The 20,889-nt window shown below is 43.4% G+C and overlaps 1 long non-coding RNA gene across 1 annotated transcript in view; it reads left to right on the top strand.

Annotated features, from left to right (window-relative positions):
* The window catches only part of LOC108176422 (uncharacterized), a 63,510-nt gene extending 44,620 nt beyond the window's left edge, over window positions 1–18,890 (top strand). The window contains exons 3-4 of the long non-coding RNA XR_011386214.1: window positions 18,082–18,165; window positions 18,285–18,890. This is a non-coding gene — a long non-coding RNA (uncharacterized lncRNA). The remainder of the gene's footprint in view (window positions 1–18,081; window positions 18,166–18,284) is intronic.
* Window positions 18,891–20,889: the final 1,999 nt, after the last annotated feature.

The following is a 20,889-nucleotide window of genomic DNA, read 5'->3' as shown; positions in this document are numbered from 1 at the left end:
CAATGGCCGCCGCGGCCGGCGCGCTGCAACCAGCACACCGCGCCGATCCGATGGCAGGAGCCAGGTACTTATCCTGGTCTCCCATGGGGTGCAGGGCCCAAGCACCTGGGCCATCCTCCACTGCACTCCCTGGCCACAGCAGAGAGCTGGCCTGGAAGAGGGGCAACCGGGACAGAACCCGGCGCCCCGACCGGGACTAGAACCCGGTGTGCCGGCGCCGCAAGGCGGAGGATTTGCCTAGTGAGCCGCGGCGCCGGCCCCAACAGATCTTGATTCTCTCTCTCTCCCTCTCTCCCGCTCTCTAGTTCTGTCTTTCAAATAAGTAAATAAATACTACTTAAAAAAAAAAAAAAAGAAGAAGGCTTACACAAACATGTATGTGTTGAATACTCCAAATTTCACTTCAATGAAGCTTCAGAACAGGCAAAACTTGTCTATTGGACACATTCACCACTTCCCCACTTCTTATGGTACAAGCTAGTTGTCCTGACTTTTGTTTGTGTGAAAAGCAGAGAGGCAGAGAAACAGAGACCTCACATCCACTGGCTCACTCCCCAAATGCCTGCAACATCTGTGGCTGGGCCAGACCGAAGCCAGGAGCCTGGAACTCAATCCAGTTCTCCCTCCTGGAAGACTCAGGAATACAAGGCCTTAAGCCAACATCTGCTGCCTTCCCAGGGTGTGCATTAGCAGAAAGCTAGAACTAGAAGTAGAACTGGGAATCAAACCTAGGCAGTTTGATACATGACATGGGCATCCCGAGTGGAGGCTTAGCTTCTGTGTCAAACGCCCACCCCTCTTTTGTTTATTTTTGAGGCCAACAAGCACATTTCTATCTCAGACCCTTTGTTCCTGCTATTCCCCCTGAGGTTATATTTCCCCTAATTTAGATGTTCTTTTTCTTAAAGAAACATTTCTTTTAAAAACCTTTTTTTTTAAAGACTTTGAGGGACCAAAGTTGTGGTGTAGCAGGTAAAACTGGAGCCTTTGAAGCTGGTATCCCACCTGGGTGCCAGGTTGTGTCCCAGCTACTCCGCTTCCCTTAGCTCCCTGCTAATTGTCTGGGAAGAGCTATGGAAGATGACTCAAGTGTTTGGGCACCTGAACCCACATTGGAGACTGATGAAACTCCTGGCTCTTGGATTCTGCCTGGCCCAGCCCCAACTGTTTCCGCCATTTGGTGAGTGAACCAGTAGATGGAAGATCTCTTTCTCTCTTTCTGTTTCTCTATCTCTATAACTCAGACTTTAAAATAAATAAGTACATCTTTTAAAAACAAACAAAAACTAAAATTTGGCATTGTAGCACAGTGGGTTAAGCCATTGGTGACACCAACATCCCATATTAGATAATCAGTTTAAGTCCTAGCTGCTCCACTTCTGATGCAGCTCTGACTGTTACAACTATCTGGGCAGTGAACCAATGGATAGAAGATCTCTTTTTGTGTTTCTCTGTCACTCTGCCTTTCAAATAAATAAAATGTCTTAAGAAAATATATGCAGAATTACTTAAATTCTTGCTCCTTGCAAGTGATTGATTAGAGGCATCCAATACAAATATTTTGCATTTCTCTATAAATAGTTCACATCATGTACTGTCAATGCTCTCTTTATTACATGAAATAAAGTCACTAGGTCTTTAAACCTAAACAGATTTGGGATAAATTCCAGAAATCCTAAAATGATTCAGAAAACATATCCTCAAAATTCTACCAGACCCACTCTCCATACCAAAATCTATATTAGCCAAGGTTCACCAGAGAAATAGAATCAATAGGATTTATATATACATATGTATTTATGTATAGTATATATATGTGTATATATATGTATATGTATATACATATACATGAGAACATTTATCATGGGAATTAGATTACACAATTATGGAGGTCCAGAAGTCCCACAGTTTGCCATCTAAAAGCTGGAGAATGAGAAAACAAGTGGTGTCATTGAGTCCCAACCTAAACCAGGAGCTCCTGTGTCTGAGGGCAGGAAAAGACAGATGTCCCAGCCCAGGAAGAGAGGGAGAATTCATCTTTCCTCCACCTTTTTGTTCTTTTGGGACCCTCAGTTGACTGACTGATGCTCTCCTACATTGGTGAGGTTGATCTTTATTTAGTCCTCTGACTCAAATGCTGATATCCTGAGCACATCTTCCTGGGCACCAAGAAATAATGTTTTATCATCTATATGAACATCCCTTATCCCAGGCAAGATGACACATGATATTAGCCATCTCAGAGCCCTTTTTTTTTTTTTTTTTTTTGGACAGGCAGAGTGGACAGTGAGAAAGAGAGACAAAGAGAGAGGTCTTTCTTTGTCGTTGGTTCACCCTCCAATGGCCGCTGCGGCCGGCGCACTGCGGCTGGCACACCGCGCTGATCCGATGGCAGGAGCCAGGTATTTACCCTGGTCTCCCATGCGGGTGCAGGGCCCAAGCACTTGGGCCATCCTCCACTGCACTCCCTGGCCACAGCAGAGAGCTGGCCTGGAAGAGGGGCAACCGGGACAGAATCCGGTGCCCCGAGCGGGACTAGAACCCGGTGTGCCGGCGCTGCAAGGCAGAGGATTAGCCTAGTGAGCCGCGGAGCCGGCTAAAGCCCATATTTTTAAGTAATACTGAAAAAATGAATTCTACCCCAGTGTTGGCTCTAATTCCTCCTACATCTGGAGTGGAGTCACAGATAACAGCAGTAAAAGTCTAATGTGGCTGGTTGTGGCCTGTAAAGTATTCCTTCCTCCTACTCTTCTATGTGTACTATATGAAAAATGCATTTCATTTCTAATGAAACACCAGAAGTATGTCCTGAATAGGAAAGGAAAGGTGATGCCATCCAATATTAAACAACCCTATTGGCTGGAGTGCCCATGCCGCAGGCAGAGGATTAGCCTAGTAAGCCGTAGCGCCGGCCCAATAAATTTTTTTTTTTTTTTTTAAATTAAAATAGGGGCTGGCGCTGTGGCGTAGCAGGTAAAGCTGCAGTGCTGGCATCCCATATGGATGCTGATTCAAGTCCTGGCTGCTCCACTTCTGATCCAGTTCTCTGCTATGGCTTGGGAAAGTAGTAGAAGATGGCCCAAGTCCTTGGGCCCCTGCACCCACGTGGAAGACCCAGAAGAAACTCCTGGCTTCTAGCTTCGGATCAGCACAGCTCTAGCCGTTGGGGCCATCTGGGGAGTGAACCAACAGATGGAAGACCTCTTTCTCTCTCTCTCTCTCTCTCTCTCTGCCTCTCCTCTCTGTGTAACTCTGACTTTCAAATAAATAAATAAAATCTTTTAAAAATTAAATTAAAATAAAATAAAATAAAATAAAATCCTTGTCCTCAGAGTTTATATTCTAGCAGAATGTATTTGATAGTCTCTTGCTTCAAGTTAGTGTCAGATCTCACAACTCATGGTCACAGAAGGAATAGGTTTGAAAAGGGCTCCTCTAGTCCATCCATATCAGTCCCCTTAACTCCTTAGTGAGCAAGGATACTTCCTTTTAGGCTTACTGAGCTGCCCTTACATAGCCACCCCTCTTTATGCCAATAAACAAAATAAATCTCTTCTCAGTCCGATGTTTTGGCACAGTGCGTCAAGCCACCAATTGCAATGCCAGTATCCCAGGCACCCCATATTAGAGTGCCAGCCACTCTGCTTCCAAACCAGCTTCTGGCTAATGTGTGTGGGAAGGCAGTGAAAGATTACTCAAGTACATGGGCCCTGCCCCCCAGGTGAGTGACCTAGATGGAATCCCAGGCTCCTGGCTTAGGTCTGGCCCAGACTTGGCTGTTGTGGCCATCTGGAGAGTAAATCAGTGAGTAGAAGATCTCTTTCTGTCTCTTCCTTTTTCACTGATTCTCTGCCTTTCAGATACATAAATCTTTCAAAAACCATGCTCTCCTTTGGACCTTCTGTTTCTTTTCCCTCCATGTACCCTTTCTAGGATCCTATCGCTTCTTTACGACCTCTGGCACAGGCTGTGAGCCATTCAAGTCTATTCCACTTTACATGAGATCATGGATGCATCAAATCCTATTAGTGATGTATATCAAATCAGACTTTCCACACTGAAATCACTGCCCTCCTCCATATGTTAACATTCTAAAGGGGTTTTTGTCTTTCCTCTGCATTCTATCACATCACCAACTGTCCCTTGTGTTCCCCCCTGGTATGTGCTATGCATCAGGAAGGGAATAGCAAACAGGGAAGGAAAAAAAGTCCATCCTGCCACACTAACAGTGAGAGAATCATGGTCCAGAAATGGCACTTCTTGTAGATAATAGTTTTCTGCTAAATTTTATGAAAAAAGTTAAGTATTGTATTATAAATTCTGAACTTATTAATATATATTAAATGTTACTTATTAAATGTGAATAATGTATTAGGTTTTTAAGAATAAAGATGTCAGAACTGAAAATTACATTTAAATAATTAAGTGTGATGCTAACAGAAAGGACTTTTTTATAGGTTGGTGGGTACATAGGGAACTTTGTGCATATGTATAAACATAAAGAATATTGCTTTGGTACTACTTTAACAGAGACAAAACTTTGAGGGAGATTTTATTTTATTTTATCTTTTTAAGATTTATTTTATTCATTTGAAAGGTAGAAGTACAGAGAGAGAGGGAGAGACGGAGAGAGGTCTTCCATTTGCTGGTTTATTCCCCAAATGGCCACAATGGCCAGGGCTGGGCCAGGGTGAAGCCAGGAGACCAGAGCTTCTTTCCAGTCTCCCACATCAGTGCAGGGGCCCAGGGACTTGGACCATCTTCTGATGCTTTCCCAGGCACATTAGCAGGGAGCTGTATCAGAAGTAAAGTAGTGGGGACATGAACTCGTGCTCATTTGGGATGCCAGTGCTGCAGGCAATGGTTTAACCTGCTGTACCACAAGTGCCAGTCCAGGAGATCTGATTTTACATGGTCTTTAAAATTTATTTTGAGAGGCAGAGAGACATACATAAAGAGATCCTGTCCACTGGTTCATTCCTCAAATGCTCACAATGATTGGAGCTGGGATGGAAGCCAGGAACTCAATCCAGATCTCCCAGTGGGTGGCAGGGATCCTAGTACTTGGGCCATTCCCTATGCTCCTCAGGATACACATTAGCAGGCAGCTGGAATCAGGAGTGGAGCTGGTACTCAAACCCATATACTCTAATTTGAGATGTGGGCCTCCCCATCAGGTGACTTAACAAATAAACCAAATGCTCATACCTGTTGCAAAGCTTCTGCAGAATATGCCCGGTCCAGGATCCAATGACTCTTCATTTCTTTCCAATTCATTAGCGGTGACTCATGTAGAGGTTCATTTTAACATGACTTGACCTACCTGACCCCAGTTGATTCGTCCAGGCATGAGCACCTGAATAGACGAATCATAAATAACCAGCCTAATAAATAAGTAAATTATTTAGTATTCTAGATGGCAAGTGCTATGGAAAAAAGAAAAAGTAATTGCATTTGTTGACCTTGATATTTGGAATTTGGAGTAAGAGATTCTAGTTTAGTATAGGTTAATCTAAGATGAAAGAGATGTAAACTCAGAAGATAAGCATGGTTCTCTTCTACACATCATATGAACTGAAAAGCAAAGAAAGGAGTCTCTTTAAAGAGCAAAGAATTGTGCCCAGCATTTTGGTGAAGATTATATATCAACATTTTTATATATATTTAATGGTTATTGGAAGATACTTCAAAAAAATTGTGAAAGAATGGAATTAGAAAACAAGCTCTCTCTCTAGGTCTTTCAAATAAGCTAAATGAGTAAATTAAAGTTTGTTAAGCGGTAGGCATTTGGTTTTGTAGTTAACACCCCTTGGGACAACTACATCCTATATTGGCGTGCCTGGGTTCTAGTCTCAGCTCCACTTTGATTCCAGCTTCCTGCTGATGAGTTAAAGTACCTAAGTGATCCTGGGAAACAGACAATGCTTCAAATACTTGGGTCCCTACCATACATATAGGAGACCAAAATTAAGTTCCCAGTTCCTGGCTACAACTTGGTCCAGCCCCAACTACTTCAGGCATTTGGGAAGTAAAGCAGCATATTTTCTCTCTCTCTCTCTCTCTTTCTCTCTTTGATTTTCAAATAAATATATAAATTTTTTAAAGAATTGTTTTATTTCTTTGAAAGACAGAGTTACAGAGAGAGGTAGAGCCAGAGAGAGATAGGTCTTCCATTCCACTGGTTCACTCCCCAAATGACCATAATGACAAGAACTGAGCTGATCTAAAGCCAGGAGCCAAGAGCTTCTTCCAGGTCTCCCACGTAGGTGCAGGGGCTCAAGGACTTGGGCCATCTTCTACTGCTTTCCCAGGCCATAGCAGAGAGCTGGATCGGAAGAGGAGCAGCTGGGAATAGAACCGGCAGCCATATGGGATGCTGGCACTGCAGGCTGGGGCTTTAACCCACAGAGCCACAGCGCCAGCCCCTCAATATTTTTTAAAATATAAGATAGGCTTATTTTTTAAAAAAGATTTATTTATTTAGGCCGGCGCCGCGGCTCACTAGGCTAATCCTCCGCCTAGCGGCGCCGGCACACCAGGTTCTAGTCCCTGTTGGGGCGCCGGATTCTGTCCCGGTTGCCCCTCTTCCAGGCCAGCTCTCTGCTGTGGCCAGGGAGTGCAGTGGAGGATGGCCCAGGTGCTTGGGCCCTGCACCCCATGGGAGACCAAGAAAAGCACCTGGCTCCTGGCTCCTGCCATCGGATCAGCGCGGTGCGCCGGCCGCAGCGTGCCAGCCGCGGCGGCCATTGGAGGGTGAACCAACGGCAAAGGAAGACCTTTCTCTCTGTCTCTCTCTCTCACTGTCCACTCTGCCTGTCAAAAAAAAAAAAAAAAAAAAAAAAAAAAACAACAACAACAACAACAACAACAAAGATTTATTTATTTGAGAGGCAGAGTTACAGACAGAAAGATGGAGAGACAAAGAGAGAGGTCTTCCTTCTGCTGGTTCATTCCCCAAATGGCAGCAACAGTCAGGGCTGGACAAGGCCAAAGCCAGGAGACAGGAGCTTCTTCCAGGTCTCCCACATGGGTGCAGAGGCCCAAGCATTTGGGCCATCTTCCATTGCTTTCCTAGACCATTAGCAGGGAGCTGGATTGGAAGTGGAGCAGCCAGGACTCAAACTGAGATGCTGCAGGTGGAGGTTTAACCTATTACCCCAAAAATAGGCTTATCTTTGTACAAAAACATCCATGTATAGTTTTTCTTTTTTATTTTTAAAGATTTATTTATTTATTTGAAAAGCAGAGTTACAGAGAGGGAGAGGCAGAGAGAAAGAGGAAGAGAGACAGAGCTTTCATACACTTTTTCATTCCTCACCAAACCCTGGAGCCCAGAACTCTGTCCACATCTCCTACAAGAGTGGCAGGGGTCCAAGCACCAGGCCATCCTCAGTTGCTTTCCTAGGCACATTAGCATGGAACTGGATTGGGAGAGGAGCAGCTGGGACTCAAACCAGTGCTCATATGGGATGCCATCATCACAGGTGGCTATTTAACTGGATGTATCACAACATTCACCCCTACTTTTCATTATATATTTTTTCAATGAACTTTTTGAATACCTCTTAGAATAACTATTGTATGTATGCATACGTGTATTAATTCATCTTTTGTTGCTATAACAAAATACCTGAGAAAGGGAACTTATTGCATGTATAAGGGGCCAAATATATGGTGAGACACACTTTACAACAACGTGCTGTCTCCAGAACCAACCAGAGTCTCAAAAGAACTACATTAACCCCTTCCAAGGGCAAAGCCAACAGTGATCTAATCATCTTCCACTAGGTGCCACCTCAACATTGCCACACTGAGGACCAGGCTTCCACACTTCCAGCATGGGAAATTTGGGGAACATATGTAAACAATATTTGAATATATATAGATATTTGAATATATATATATATATACACACACATACACACTGTCTCATATTCTCTCTCTTGCTTGTTCACTTAAGCTAGCTTGGGTTAGTTTCCTTTTTCCTTGCCGCAAAGGAGAACTAATAGCAGGATGGTCGTAATATTAACTATAGTAGCTAACATTTATTAGGCATATATTATATATCAGACACTTTACTAATCACTTAGGTACTTTAACTCATTAGATATAGATTTTGTATGTCACATTTAAAAAATAAATTTAGGGCTGGCACAGTGGCATAGAGGGTAACGCTGCCGCCTGCAGTGCTGGCATTCCATATGGGCACCAGTTTGAGTACTGGCTGCTCCACTTCCCATCCAGCTCTCTGATATGGCCTGGGAAAGCAGTCTAAGATGGCCCAAGTCCTTGGGCCCCTGTACCTGTGTGGGAAGCTGGAAGAAACTTTTGGCTGCTGGTTTCAATTCGGCAGAGCTCTGGCAGTTGCAGCCATCTGGGGGAGTGAACCAGTGGATGGAAGACCTCTCTCTCTCTCTCTCTCTGTTTCTACCTCTCTATAACTCTGCCTTTCAAATAAATAAAGTCCATAGGAATGTATGCAGAACTATACAGCTCCTCCCTCTCTTATTCCCACTCTTAATTTTTTACTGGGATCTATTTTCAATTGACTTTATATAGATACATTTAATTCTATGTTAAATAAAGAGTTCAACCAATGTTATCAAGAAGGAAAAAGAGGAGCTGGAGCCGTGGTGTAGTGGGTAAAGCTGCTGCCTGCAGTGCTAACATCTCATATGAGCGCCGGTTCGAGACTTGGGTGCTTCACTTCCAATCCAACTCTCTGATATGGCCTGGGAAAGCAGCAGAAAATGGTCCAAGTCCTTGGGCCCCTTCACCCACATGGGAAGACCTGGAGGAGGCTCCTGGCTCCTGGCTTCAGATCAGTGCAGCTCTGGCCATTGCAGCCAATTGGGGATTGAACCAATGGATGGAAGACCCCCCCACCCCCACCCTGCCTCTTCTTCTCTGTGTGTGTAACTCTGAATTTCAAATAAATAAGTAAATAAATGAATAAATCTTTAAAAGAAAAAAAAAACTGTTCCTTAACAGTCAAGACAAGGGCTGTTCAAGTCATTGCCTTTTTTTTTTTTTTTTTTTTTTTGACAGGCAGACTTAGAGAGAGAGAGACAGAGACAGAGAAAGGTCTTCCTTTTTCCATTGGTTCACCCCCAAAATGGCCACTACAGCCAGTGCACTAATCCGAAGCCAGGAGCCAGGTGCTTCCTCCTGGTCTCCCATGCAGGTGCAGGGCCCAAGGACCTTGACCATCCTCTACTGCCTTCCCAAGCCACAGCAGAGAGCTGGACTGGAAGAGGAGCAACTGGGACAGAATCCGGTGCCCCAACCAGGACTAGAACCCGGGGTGCTGGCGCCGCAGGCAGAGGATTAGCCTAGTGAGCCGTGGCACCGGCCTAAGTCATTGCTTCTCATAGTGACAATTTCATTTCTACAGGTTTCCTTTTAGGTGCTCTATTAATTATCAAAGATCAGGGAGAACATATGGTACTTGTCCCATTGGGACTGGCTTATTTCACTAAGTATGATGTTTTCTAGATACATCCATTTGTTGCAAATGACCGGATCTCATCTTTTTTTTTTTTTATTGCTGTGTAGTATTCCATAGAGTACATATCCCATAATTTCTTTATCCAGTCTTCATTTGATGGGTATTTAGGTTGATTCCATGTCTTAGCTATTGTGAATTGAACTGCAATAAACATAGGGGTACAGATAACTCTTCTATTTGCTTATTTCATTTCCCTTGGGTAAATTCTGAGGAGTGGGATGCCTGGGTTGTATGGCAGGACTATATTCAGATTTCTGAAGTATCTCCAAAATGTTTTCCATAGTAGTTTTACTAGTTTACATTACAATCAACAATGGATTAAGATATCTTTTTCCCCACACCCTCACCAGCATTTGTTGTTTGTTGATTTCTGTATGAAAACCATTCTAACTGAAACCTCATTGTGTTTTCATTTACATTTCCCTGATTGCTAGTGATCCTGAGCATTTTTTTTTTTTTTTGGACAGGCAGAGTGGACAGTGAGAGAGACAGACAGAGAGAAAGGTCTTCCTTTTGCCATTGGTTCACCCTCCAATGGCCGCCGCCACCGGCGCGCTGCAGCCAGCGCACCGCGCTGATCCAAAGGCAGGAGCCAGGCGCTTCTCCTGGTCTCCCATGGGGTGCAGGGCCCAAGCACTTGGGACATCCTGCACTGTACTCCCTGGCCACAGCAGAGAGCTGGCCTGGAAGAAGGGCAATTGGGACAGAATCCGGTGCCCCGACCGTGTGTGCCGGCGCCGTGAGGCGGAGGACTAGCCTAGGGAGCCGCGGCGCTGGCCTCCTGAGCATTTTTTCATGTGTCTGTTGGCCGTTTGGATTTCCTCTTTTGAGAAATATCTGTTTAAGCCCTTTGCCCAGTTCTTAACTGGGTTGTTTTGTTGTTGTGGGGTTTCTTGATCTCTTTATATATTCTGGTTATTAATCCTTTATCAGTTGCATAGTTTGCAAATAACTTCTCCCAATCTGTCATTTGCCTCTTCACTTTCTGACTGTTTCATTTGCAGTACAGAACCTTCTCAATTTGATGTAATCACATTTATTACATCAAGGCTTTTATTGCCTGTGCCTCTGGGGTCTTTTCCAGGAACTCTTTGCCTGTGCCAATGTTTTGCAGGGTTTCCCCAAAGCTCTCTAATAATTTGATGGTATCAGGTCATAGATTTAGGTCTTTAACCCATTTTGAATGGATTTTTGTGTAAGGTGTAAGGTAGGGGTCTTATTTCATACTTTTGCATGTAGAAATCTAGTTTTCCCAGCACCATTTGTTGAAGAGACTGTCCTTACTCCAGGGATTGGTTTTAGTTCCTTGGTCAAATATAAGTTGGTTGTAGATGCTTGGATTGATTTCTGCATTTCTATTCTGTTCCATTGGTCCATCCATCTGTTTTTGTACCAGTACCAGGCTGTTTTGATTATAACTGCCTTGTAGTAGGTTTTGAAATCTAGTATTATGATGTCTCTGGCTTTGTTTTTGTTGTGTAAGATTGTTTTAGCTATTCAAGGTCTCCTGTGTTTCCAAATGAATTTCAGCATCATTTATTCTAGATCTGAGAAGAATGTCTTTGGTATTTTGATGGGTATCATAGTGAATCTATAAATTGCTTTTGGAAAAATGGACATTTTGATATTGATTCTTCCAATCCATGAACATGAAAATTTTTTCCTTTTTTTGGGGTCTTCTATTTCTCTCTTTAATATTTTGTGATTCGTATCATAAGGATCTTTGACATCTTTGTTAAATTTATTCCAAGGTATTTCCATTTTTTTTGTAGATGTTATGAATGGGATTGGTCTTAGAAATTCTTTCTCTTGGGGCCGGTGCTGTGGCATAGCGGGTAAAATCACTGCCTACAGTGCTGGTATCCCATATGTGCGCTGGTTTGTGTCCTGGCTGCTCCACTTTTGATCCAGCTCTCTGCTGTGGCCTGGGAAAGCAATAGAAGATGGCCCAGGTCCTTGGGACCCTGTACCCACGTGGGAGACCCAGAAGAAGCTCCTGGCTCTTGGCTTCAGATCGGTGCAGCTCCAGCCATTGTGGCCATCTGGGGAGTTAACCACCAGATGGAAGAACTCTCTCTACCTCCCCCCTCTCTGTGTAACTCTGACTTTCAAATAAATTAATAAATCTTAAAAAAAATAAATAATTTCTTTCACCACCATGGCATGGTCTGGGTATACAAAGGCTATTGATTTTTGTGTATTGATTTTACATCCTGTGACTTTACTGAACTCTTCTGAGTTCTAATAGTCTCTTGGGGGAGTTTTTTGGATCCTTTTTATATAGAATCATGTTATCTGCAAATAGGGATAGTTTGACTTCCTCCTTCAAAATTTGAATCCCTTTGATTTCTTTTTCTTGCCTAACAGTTCTGGCTAAAATTTCCAGGACTATATTAAATGGCAATGGTGAAAGTGGGCATCCTTGTCTGGTTCTGGATCTCAGTGGGAATGCTTCCAACTTTTCCCTATTCAATATATCACTGGCCATGGGTTTGTCATAAATTGCCTTGATTGTGTTGAGACATGTTCCTTGCATACCCAATTTGCTTAGAGTTTTCATCATGAAATGGTGTTCTACTTTATCAGTTGCTTTCTCTGCATCTATTGAGATAATCATATGGTTTTTGTTCTTCAATTTGTTAATGTGATAAATCACATTGATTAATTTATGAATGTTGAACCATACCTGCACACCAGGGATAAATTCCACTTGGTCCAGGTGAATGATCTTTTGATGTGTTGTTGGATTCAACTGGCCAGAATTTTGTTGAGGATTTTTGCATCTATGTTCATCAGGGAAATTGGTCTGTAGTTCTCTTTCTCTGTTGCGTCTTTTCTGGGTTTAGGAATTAAGGTGATGTTGTCTTCACAGAAAGAATTTGGGAGGATGGATGCCCTTCCTTTCAACTGATTTGAATAACTTGAGAAGAATTGGAGTTAATTTTTCTTTAAATGTCTGGTAGAATTCAGCAATAAAGCCATTTGGTCCTGAGCTTTTCTTTGTTGAAATGGTCTTCATTTCTTCATCACTGGTTTAATTCCCATCTTGGTTATGGTTCATTTAGGTTTTCTATGTCTTCATGGTTCAATTTAGGTGAGTTGTATGTGTCCAGGAATCCATTCATTTCTTCTAGATTTCCCAGTTTGTTGGCATACAGCTCTTTGTAGTACTTTCTGATGAATCTTTTTATTTCTGTGGTGTCTGCTTTTACATTTCCTTATTCATCTCTAATTTTGTTGATTTAGGTCTTCTCTCTCCTTTTTTTAGTTAGTTTGGACAATGGTGTTTCTTTTTTATTTTTAAAAAAAAACAGTTCTTCGTTTTGCTGATCTTTTGTATTTTTTTGTTTCAATTTTGTTGATGTCATCTCTAATTTTAGTTATTTATTTTCTCCTACTAGTTTTGGATTTGGTTTGCTGTTGTTTTTCTATATCCTTGAGGTGCATTGATAATTCATTCATTTGGTGCCTTTCCAATTTCGTGATGTAAGCACTAATCACTATAAATTTTCCTCTTTTTTTTAAAGATTTATTTATTTATTTGCAAGTCAGAGTTACACAGAGAGAGGAGAGGCAGAGAGAGACAGAGAGAGAGAGAGAGGTCTTCCATCCGATGGTTCACTCCCCAGTTGGCTGCAATGGCCGGAGCTACGCCAATCTGAAGCCAGGAGCCAGGTGCTTCTTCCAGGTCTCCCATGTAGGTGCAGGGGCCCAAGGTCTTGGGCCATTTTCTGCTGCTTTCCCAGGCCATAGCAGAGAGCTGTATCAGAAGAGGAGCAGCTGGGACTAGAACCAGCACCCATATGGGATGCTGGAGCTTCAGGTCAGGGTGTTAACATGGTTAAGCTGCCCCCCCCCCTTTTAAGATTTATTTATTAAATTTTCCTCTTAACACTGCCTTTTCTGTGTTAAGTTTTGGTATGTTGTATTTTCATCTTCATTTATTTCCAGAAATTTTTTGATTTCTTCTATAACCCACTGTTCATTCAGGAGTGTAACATATTCTTAACTTGCCTGTTCCTATTGTGTTAAATAATAATATCAACAACAAATCAATATACATATGGGTGAACCTAACTTCCGTAGAAAGTTCTAGCCTCTGGGCCAGCGCCGCAGTTCACTAGGCTAGTCCTCCGCCTTGCGGCGCCAGCACACCAGGTTCTAGTCCCAGTTGGGGCGCCGGATTCTGTCCCAGCTGCCCCTCTTCCAGGCCAGCTCTCTGCTGTGGCCAGGGAGTGCAGTGGAGGATGGCCCAAGTGCTTGGGCCCTGCACCCCATGGGAGACCAGGAGAAGTACCTGGCTCCTGCCATCGGATCAGCGCGGTGCGCCGGCCACAGTGCGCCCGCTGCGGTGGCCATTGGAGGGTGAACCAACGGCAAAGGAAGACCTTTCTCTCTGTCTCTCTCTCTCACTGTCCACTCTGCCTGTCAAAAAAAAAAAAAGAAAGAAAGAAAGAAAGTTCTAGCCTCTGTACATGTATGGCTTGATTAATCTCTGATGATAAACCTACAATTTTGCAATTTTTAAAAAAAGATTTATTTGTTGGGGCTGACATTGTGGCACACAGGGTAAAGCCAGCTGTGATGCCAGCATCTCACTTGGGCACAGGTTTAAGACTCTGCTGTTCTACTACCAATCTAGCTCCCTGCTAATGCACCTGGGAAAGCAGCAGAGGATGGCTCAAGTGCTCATGCCCCTGCACCCACGTGTGAGACCTGGAAGAAGCTCCTGGTTTCTGCCTTTGGACTTTATTTGAAAAGCAGAAAAACAGAGAAAGACATAGAGAGAAAGACAAAGAGATCTTTTATCCACTGGTTCACTCACCAAATGGCCACAACGGCCAGAGCTGGGCAAAGTTGAAATCAGGAGCCTAGAACTCCCTCAGGGTCTCCCATGTGCATTCCTGCTCTGCTTTCCCAGACATACTAGCAGGGAACTAGATCAGAAAAGAAGCAGCCAGGACTTGAACTGGTGATCCAACATGGTAGCATCCAACCCACTACAGCACAACTATAGTACCACAATTTTACAAATTTAAGATGCCTTTCAAGGGCATGCACTGTGATCTAGAGGTTGGACAGCAGCTTGAGTCACCAATATTTCATATTGGAGTGCCTGTTCAAGTCCCAGCTATCCCCACCCATAAGAGACCAGAACGGAGTCCTTGGCTCCTAGCTTTGGCCTGGCCCAGATCTGGCTGTTGGGGACATTTGGGGAGTGAACCAGAGGGACTCTCTGCCACTCTGCCTTTTGAATAAATAAATTGCTTTTTAAAAAATGGTCTTCAGTGGTAGAAGATGGCCCAACTGTTTGGACCCCTGCACCCGCACAGGGGACCCAGAAGAAGTTCCTGGCTCCTGCCATTAAAGTCATTTGGGGAGTGAATCAGTGGATGGAAGACTTTTCTCTCTGTCTTTAATTCTACCTCTCAAATAAATAAATAAAGTTTCTAAAATGGCGTTCATAGTAAAATCCTTAACGCAGGGGGGCTATGTTTAAATAGCAAAGATTGGGGCTGGCACTGTGGCAATGGGAATAAAGCCACTGCTTGCAGTACTGGCATCCCATATGGGTGCCGGTTTGAGTCTCATCCGCTCCATTTTTTTCTTTTAAGATTTTATTTATTTATTTGAGAGGTAGAGTTACAGTGAGATCGAGAGACAGAGAGAAAGGTCTTCCACATCCTGGTTCATTCCCCAGATGGCCACAACTGCCAGAGCTGAGCCAATCCAAAGCCAGGAGCTAGCAGCCAGGAGCCAGGAGCCAGGAGCTTCTTCCAGGTCTCCGACATGGGTGTAGCATCCCAAATACTTGAGCCATCCTCAACTGCTTTCCCAGGTCATAGCAGAGAGCTGGATCAGAAGAGGAGCAGCCAGGACTTGAACCAGTTCCCATATGGGAATCCAGCACCACAGGAGGAAGCTAAGCCCACTACAGCACAACACTGGCCCTACTCCACTTCTGATCCAGCTCTCTGCTATGGCCCAGGAAAGCAGTAAAAGATGGCCCATGTCCTTGGGCCCCTGCACCTGCAGGAGAGTCCGAAAGAAGTTCCTGGCTCTTGGCTTCAGATTAGTTCAGCCCTGGCTGTTTCGGCCATTTGGGGAGTGAACCAGCAGATGGAAGACCTCTCTCTCTCTGCCTCTGCCTCTCTGTGGCCCTGCCTTTCAAACAAATAAATAAATCTTTTTTAAAAAAGAGCAAATATTCCCATTAGGTTCACTACATTGTGCTTTCCGTAGATTGAAAAGAATATTCTAGAAATATTTCCAATAGAGTGGAGAGAAAAGGAGTTTTCTGGTTCAGTTTCAATTTATCAGAAAATTCAATTAACAGGAAATTCCCTATCTCCTGAAAAATCATGATAAATTTCACTTATGATTGGAAGGTAAAACAGCCCTTTTTAAGTTTCCTGCAGACTTTCTTTAATCTCTGGACAAGTCTCTGCATAATTTAACTCTAAAGAGTTTTTCCAAAACAGTACTTATCTTTGTAACCCACATTCCAAGAAAAATTCAGTTTCTGGAATTACTTGGAAAAACTCAAAAGGCAAAAGTTGTACAGATTCTTGGCACACCCATTGAACAAGCTATCAGTTCTGAAATGGTTACATATCTAGTTAAGCTAGAAATCTGAAGTTGAGGTACTTATACTTCTAGTGTGCCAGTTACAACTATAGTCACAGTTGACTTGTTATAAGTAACAGAAAATATTACTCTTACAAAAGTTATTAGTTAATAATAAACTAATTCTGCAGGCAGCAGCTTAACTCACTGTACCACGCTAGTCTCAAGTTCCTTAAATTTCTGTCCTGATTGTTCAGTTTTTCTTGAGTTTCATGTTTTGTAATGATTTTCAGGAGACAGGGAATTTTCTGTTAAGTTTTTTGATAAATTGAAACTACCAGAAAACTCCTCTTCTCTCTACTCTTTTGGAAATATATCTAGGCTATATCTTTTCAGTCTTTAGAAAGCACAGGATACTGAATTTAATGCAGGAATCTTTGCTATCCTTTTAAAGATTTGTTTATTTATTTGAAAGGCAGCGCCACAGAGAAGCAGAGGCAGAGAGAGAGAGAGGTCTTCTATTCGCTTCTTCACTCCCTAAATGACCTGTGATGCCCACATCACTTATGTGTGCTGGTTTGAGTACCAGGCGCACTGCTTCTGATCCAGCTCCTGTCGCTCCCCCTCTTCATGGAGGAACGACACTAAGCCCTGCCTAGGCTTCATATCCGAGTCACGGCACCATTATGTCGCTCCCCCTCTTCGTGGAGGAACGACACTAAACCCTGCATAGGTTTCCTATCCGAGTCACGGCACCATTATGTCGCTCCCCGTCTTCGTGGAGGAACGACACTAAACCCTGCCTAGGCTTCCTATCCGAGTCACGGCACCATTATGTCGCTCCCCGTCTTCGTGGAGGAACGACACAGGACCCTGCGCTGTTCTTCTGTCTGCTCGGCCCTCCCCGGGTTTGCTGCTGGTTCTTCCTGGGTTGGCTACTGTCCCTTCCACCTCCGTGGAAGGGCAGTTCCCCCTGGCCACATTCCCCACTTCCGCAGGGGAGCGGCACACCGCCGGCCGGCTCTCTCGGGGGCTGCACAGGTGTTCCTTCAGATAGATGTTCCCCTTAGATGTTCCTGGTGCATGCCGTCTCTCTCCTCCTTTATAGTCCTCCTCCGCCAATCCTAACTCGGCTGCCCACACGCCGAGTACGCTGCTCTCCTCCAATCAGGAGCAAGTCCTACAGTTAATTGGCTGAACTGGAGGCAGCTGTGTAGAAGCTGTTTTCTCCTCTCCCAGCGCCATATTGTGGGAGAGCAGATGCATAGAATAAGTCTTAATTCCAGTAACTTAGTCTAGTCCGGGTTGCTCCCCACAAGCTCCTAGCTAATGCTCCTGAGAAAGTGGCAGAAGTCCAAGGGCGTGGGCTTCTGCTGCCCACATGGGAAACTTGGATGGAGTTCCTAGCTCCTAGCTTTGGCCTGGCCCAACCCCAGCTGTTGTGGCTATTTGTGAATGAACCAGTAGATAAATCTTTCTCTTTCTCTTTCTCTCTCTCTCCCTCTCCCTCTCTATCTCACTCTGTAACTTTGTCTTTCAAATAAATATATAAATATTTAAAATTGGAAAACTGATTTTATACCCTGCTACTTTATCAAATTCCTATGATTTCCAACAGTCTCTTAGTAGAGTCTTTTGGTTCCTCTCTATGTAGAATCATACCATCTACAAACAGGGATAATTTGACTTCCTCCTTTCCAATTTGTATCCCTTTAATTTCTTTGTCTTGTCTAATGGATGACTAAAAAAACTTCCATAACTATATTGAATAGCAATGGTGAAAGTGTGCATTCTTGTCTGTTCTGGATCTTAGAGGAAGTGCTTGCAACTTTCCCCATTCAATATGATGCTGGCTGTGGGTTTGTCATATGTTGCCTTGATTGTATTGAGTAATGTTCCTTCTACAACCATTTTTCTTAAATTTTTTTTTATCATGAAAGGATGTTATATTTTATCAAATTCTTTCTCTGCATCTATTGAGATAATTATATGGTTTTATTCCTCAGTTTCTTCATGTGATGTATCACATTTATTGATTTGCATGTGTCGAGACATCCATGCATACCAGGGCTAAATCTCATTTGGCCCTGGTGAGTAATCTTTCTGATGTGTTGTTGGATTCAATTAGCTAGTATTTTGTTGATTTTTGCTTTTATGTTCATCAGGGATATTGGTCTCTAGTTCTCCTTCTCTCTTGTATCTTTTTTAGGGATGAACTGATGCTGGCCTCACAGAAGTTTGGGAGAATCCCCTCTCTTTCAATTGTTTTGAGTAGTTTGAGAAGAACTGGAATTAGTTCTTTCAAAGTTTGGTAAAATTAAGCAGTGAAGCCATCTGGCCCTGGGCTTTTCCTTGCTGGGATGGTCAAAAATCAATAGCCTTTGTATACCCAAACAATGCCATGGCTGAGAAAGAACTTGGAAGCTCAGTACCACTCACAATAGCTACCAAAAAAAATAAAAACCCAGGAATAAATGTAACCAAGGATGTGAAAGATCTCTACAGTGAAAATTATAAAACATTAAAGAAATAGAAGACACACAAAAAAATGGAACAATCTTCCATGTTCATGGATTGCAAGAATTAATATAATCAAAATATCCATACTATAGGAAGCAATTTACAGATTCATTGCAATCCCAATCAAAATACCAATGATATTCTTCTCAGATCTAGAAAAAAAAAAGTACTAAAATTCATATGGAAATATAAGAGATCCTAAATAGCTAAGGAATCTTAAACAACAAAAACAAAGTTGGAGGCATCACAATACCAGACTTCAAGACATATTACAGGCCGGCACCATGTCTCAATAGGCTGGCATACTGGGTTTTAGTCTCAGTCAGGGCGCCGGATTCTGTCCCGGTTGCCCCTCTTCCAGGCCAGCTCTCTGCTGTGGCCAGGGAAGGCAGTGGAGGATGGCCCAAGTGCTTGGGCCCTGCACCCCATGGGAGACCAGGAGAATCACCTGGTTCCTGCTTTTGGATCACTGTGTTGCACTGGCTGCAGTGCGCCCGCTGTGGCAGCCATTGGAGGGTGAACCAATGGCAAAGGAAGACCTTTCTCTCTGTCTCTCTTTCTCTCACTGTCCACTCTGCCTGTCAAAAAATTAAAAAAAAAAGACATATTACAGAGCAGTTATAATTAAAAAAGGCCGGCGCCGTGGCTCAATAGGCTAATCCTCCGCCTTGTGGCACTGGCACACTGGGTTCTTGTCCCAGTCGGGGTGCCGGATTCTGTCCCAGTTGCCCCTCTTCCAGGCCAGCTCTCTGCTATGTCCCAGGAGTGCAGTGGAGGATGGCCCAAGTACTTGGGCCCTGCACCCCATGGGAGACCAGGAGAAGCATCTGGCTCCTGGCTTTGGATCAGCGCGATGCGCTGGCCATGGCAGCCATTGGAGGGTGAACCAACGGCAAAAGGAAGACCTTTCTCTCTGTCTCTCTCTCTCACTGTCCACTCTGCCTGTCAAAAAGAAAAATAATTAAAACAGCCTGATACTGGCTCATAAATAGAGATGTAGACCAATGGAATAGGACAAAAAACTCCAGAAATTAATCCATACATCTACTGCAACCAACTAATCTTTGACAAATGAACCAGAATCAATCCCTGGAGAAAGAACAGTCTCTTCAAAAAATGATGCTGGGAAAATTGTATCTACACATATGAAAGTAAGGAACAAGACCCCTGCCTTACACCTTACACAAAAATCAACTCAAAATGAATCAGGGACCCAAATCTATGACATGATACAATCAAATTACTATAAGAAAACATTGGAGAAATGCTGCAAGACATTGGTATAGGTAAAGACTTCTTTGAAAAGATGCCAGAAGCCCATGCAATAAAGACAAAAATAGACAAATAGTATTATATCAAACTAAGAAGCTTCTACGCAGCAAAGGAAACACTCAACAAAATGAAGAGGCAACCAACAGAATGAAAAAAATATTTGCAAACCTATGTAACTGATAAAGGATTAACATTCAGGATCTATAAAGAGCTCAAGAAACTCAACAACAACAAAACAAACAATCCAGTTAAGAAATGGGCAAAGGAGGCAAATGGCACCATGGCTTAGTGGGTTAAGCTGTCATCTATGGCGCTGACATCCCATATGGGCACCAGTTCAAGTTCTGGCTGCTCCATTTGCAATCCAGCTCCCTGCTAATGTGCCTGGGAAAGCAGAAGAAAATGGCCCAAGTCCTTGGGCACTTGTGCCCATGAAGGACACCCTGAAGAAGCCCCAGGCTCCTGGCTTTAGACTGACCCAGCTCTAGCCATTGTGGCCATCTGGGCCGTGAACCAGCAGGTAGATGATTTCTCCCCTGCCCCATAACTATACTTTCAAATGAATAAATTAATTTAAAAAATAACAGAAATTGGAAAAGGACATGAAAAGGTGGTTTTCAAAGGAAGAAATACAAATGGCCAATAGACATATGAAAAAATGCTCAGGATCATTAGCCATCAGAGAAATGCAAATAAAAACCATGACATGGTATCATCTCACTCCAGTTAGAATGGCTACCATCCAAAAATTTAAAAAAAAAAATGGTTCCCAGAATGTGAGAAAAAATGTGCCTTAGGGGCTGGCACTGTGGTGCAGTGGGTTAAAGCCCTGGCCTGAAGCACCAGCATCCCATATGGCTGCTGGTTTTAGTCCCAGCTGCTCCTCTTCCAGCTCTCTTCTATGGCCTAGGAAAGCAGTAGAGGATGGCCCAAGTCCTTAGGTTCCTGCACTCGTGTGGGAGACCAGGAAGAAACTCCTAGCTCCTGGCTTTGGACCGGCTATTGCGGCCATTTGGGGAGTG

Source organism: Oryctolagus cuniculus, chromosome 2 (genome assembly GCF_964237555.1).
Source record: "Oryctolagus cuniculus chromosome 2, mOryCun1.1, whole genome shotgun sequence".
Classification (NCBI taxonomy): Eukaryota; Metazoa; Chordata; class Mammalia; order Lagomorpha; family Leporidae; genus Oryctolagus; species Oryctolagus cuniculus.
The sequence above is the reverse complement of the archived record's forward strand: the minus strand, read 5'-3'. Positions and strand labels throughout refer to the sequence as shown.